This window comes from Glycine soja, chromosome 14, assembly GCF_004193775.1.
Source record: "Glycine soja cultivar W05 chromosome 14, ASM419377v2, whole genome shotgun sequence".
NCBI classification, from domain to species: Eukaryota; Viridiplantae; Streptophyta; class Magnoliopsida; order Fabales; family Fabaceae; genus Glycine; species Glycine soja.
This window is the reverse complement of record NC_041015.1, coordinates 36149883-36153213: the sequence shown is the minus strand read 5'-3', so window position 1 is coordinate 36153213 and position 3331 is coordinate 36149883. Positions and strand designations below refer to the sequence as shown.

General features: G+C 37.7%; 1 non-coding gene across 1 annotated transcript; it reads left to right on the top strand.

Moving 5' to 3' along the window:
* The first annotated feature begins 2564 nt into the window (after positions 1-2564).
* LOC114385549 lies at positions 2565-2671 on the top strand. The gene has a single exon (XR_003660918.1). It is a non-coding gene; the product is annotated as a small nucleolar RNA R71 (small nucleolar RNA).
* The last annotated feature ends 660 nt before the right edge of the window (positions 2672-3331 follow it).

Below are 3331 nucleotides of genomic sequence, written 5' to 3'. Positions count from 1 at the left end.
AAAATGAAGTAACTAGGAAGTGATCCTAGGTCGTTTCCCAATGAGCAATGATAAACCAAATGTTCATAACAGATAGTAGGAAATAATAACAAATTGGGGGGGGGGGGGTTGTTTGATTTTGTAAATTAAACAGCGAGTAAAATTGAATTAGAAAATGTCAGAATTAAAATACGTTGCTTCCCCTTGATTCACAAGCAAGTCTCTTATCCTAGGTTGTGAGAATTTATCCTTTATCAGTTCAACCACTTAATCCAACCCTAAATTAAATTACTAAGCAAAATTTAACATAAGGCATTCATTATGTGATTAAGCAACACATACACCAATTAATCATGAACGTAAATTAAGCGCAGAGACAATTAATCAAGCACTAAGCATGCATGCATTAATAGCAACAAATTCAGAGTAATTAGTGAAGAGGAAAAACTGAACAAAATTTAACAGTAATAATAGAACCTCAAAGAGAAGTGTGTTTGATCCTCAAGAGAAAACAACGTAGGGGACTTAGCCTTCCATTAATCAATAGAGAACGAAATTATAGATTGAAGAACGAAATTTTATTGCTAAAACGAAAAGTCAGAACTGGAATTGCAAAAACGAAAAAAAAAGGGAAATAGAAGATAGGAGAGAGGGCTAAACTAGAACCTTGGTGTTGTTATATAGTTTTCCAGCCCCAAAGCTTACAAATCTGTTTCAAATCCAAGCCCATAAATAAAATAGAATCAAATCTAGATAAGATAAGATCTAGATGAAATAATATCTAGATGAGATCAAATCTAAATAATATCTAGATAAGATAAAGTCTAGATAAGATAAAATTTTGTAGAATAAAGTAGTCTGCCCTCTTCAAGTCCAAGCCCAATTCTGGATTCAAGCCCAATGTTTCATTAATTCCTGAAATTAGATTAAAAACATCAAATTAGCTTAATGGGACCAAATAATAAAACTGCCTAATTAATTTGACAATTAAGATTAATCAGTACTTAAAATGGTGCAAAAAGGGTTAAGAAATAGGAGAAAATAATGGCACATCAAAACCCCCCATACTTAGCCTTTTGCACTCCTAAGCAAAATGAAATAAAGAACAAAATCCAAGGATATCAAAGAGAGACAAACAAAAACATTTACATATTTCTCAATGAACATCAAGGAATGAAACGAATGGTTAACATCTAACATGAAGAGATCCAAAGAGTCAAGACATTCGTGAAAATCATTCAAGCAACCCAATCATGGCAAAATAGTTAATAAGCTCAAGAATGAAAAATGATAAAGCCTCACAAGATATACACTCTATCTCTCAAGTGTCTAAGCTACTATTTACTCTCGAAGCACCCATGAAAACAAACACCACATAGACTTGGCAAAATTCTAAAATTGACAACAACTTGACAAACACATGCACATGAGGATCAAAAGGTCTTTAAAGGTTGTAATGGGGCCAAGGACAAGGTAGGGGGAAAAAATATGGAATAAGTAGCTAAATCCCAAAGGTGCATAGAAATTGTTAGGTAACTTACTCTTTAAATTGTTAGGTAACTTACTCTTTAAATTTTTAGGTAACTTACTCAGAATTACCAATTGAAGATTCACATGCATAGAAATTGTTAGGTAACTTACTCTTTAAATTTTTGTCATCATCTTTTTCTGGAGGAGAGTGAGGTTGGGCAGGTTCATTTGCGGACGAGGAAGGTGCTACTGGTTGAGGTCCTTGACATTGCTTTCCCGACCTCAATTAAATGGCACTCACATTTTTGTGATTCTGGACAGATTGAGAAGGCAATCTGTCAGAATTCTGGGACTATTGTTGATTTAACTGTGTAGCCAATTATCTCATCTGATTAGTTAAGCTCTGAATGGAGGCTCTGGTCTCTTATTGAAACTGCATGTTTTGCATAGTCATTTGCCTCACAAGTTCTTCAAGGGAAGGTTGCGGAGGAGCCTCAACTGTTTGTTGTTTCTGGGGTTGTTGTTGTTGTTGCTGCTGGATTGGGTCAGCAACATTTTGAAAATAAGGTTATTGTTGCTACTGTTGTGAAGGATTCGACCATCTAAGGTTGGGATGATTCCTCCACCCGGGATTGTACCTATTGCTGGAGAGGTCATAATTGTTCTGTTGTGGCTGATTTTGCTGCTGAGGTTGAGGAGGTCTGTTGTAGATGTTTGCAGCATAAGCTTCAGGTTGTTCAATTGCTTTAGATTGTTGCACAGAAGGGCAAAGGTCTATTTGGTGGTTGGCAGAGGAGCATAAACCACAGAGTCTGGTGACAGGTGCAGATTTTTTATTCATGGCCAGTTGGGTTACCAGGTTAACCAAGGCATCTAGTTTACCTTCAAGCTTCTTAGTCTTGGCTGATGAAGATGAATTTGTGGCTACTTCATGCACTCCTCTAATGACAATAGCATCACTTCTGGCACTAAATTGCTGGGAGTTTGAAGCCATCTTCTCAATTAAATTTCTGGCTTTAGCAGGGGTCATGTCTCCAAGGGCTCCACCACTGGCAGCATCTATCATACTTCTCTCCATGTTACTGAGTCCTTCACAAAGGAGAAGCTGCTCAGAAATCTGGTGGTGAGGGCAACTGGCACATAGTTTCTTAAATCTCTCCCAGTATTCATACAAGCTCTCTCCACTGAGTTGTCTAATTCCTGAAATATCCTTTCTGATGGTCATGGTCCTGGAAGCAGGGAAATTTTTTTCTAAGAATACTCTCTTGAGGTCATCCCAGCTCGTGATGGACCGTGGAGCAAGGTAATAAAGCCAGTCCTTTGCCACTACCTCTAAAGAATGAGGAAAGGCCTTCAGAAATATGTGATCCTTCTGGACATCTGGGGTTTCATGGTGGAGCAGACAATATGGAATTCTTTCAGATGTTTGTGTGGGTCTTCACCTGCAAGGCCATGAAACTTTCGAAGCAAATGGATCAGTCCAGTTTTAAGAACATATGGGACATCCTCATCAGGGTATTGGATGCACAGGCTTTCGTAGGTGAAATCAGGTGCAACCATTTCCCTTAGAGTCCTCTCACGGGGTGGAGGTTGTGCCATGTTCTCAGAATGTTCAAAATAATAATGCTCAAAATCACCAACAACAGAATGCTCAGGATGCTCAAAAGGTACTAAATGATGTCTAACTAATCTATGAAATGCCCTATCTATCTCAGGATCAAAGGGTTGTAAGTCAGATGGATTGCCTCTAGTCATACACTATATTCAGCATGCACAACTAGTTGCCTTCTTATGCAAGTAACAGTGTAGGTTTGAACTACAACTACCATTAAATGATATCCAAATGACTTGAAATTTTGTGAGCAACCTTATAAAATGATGA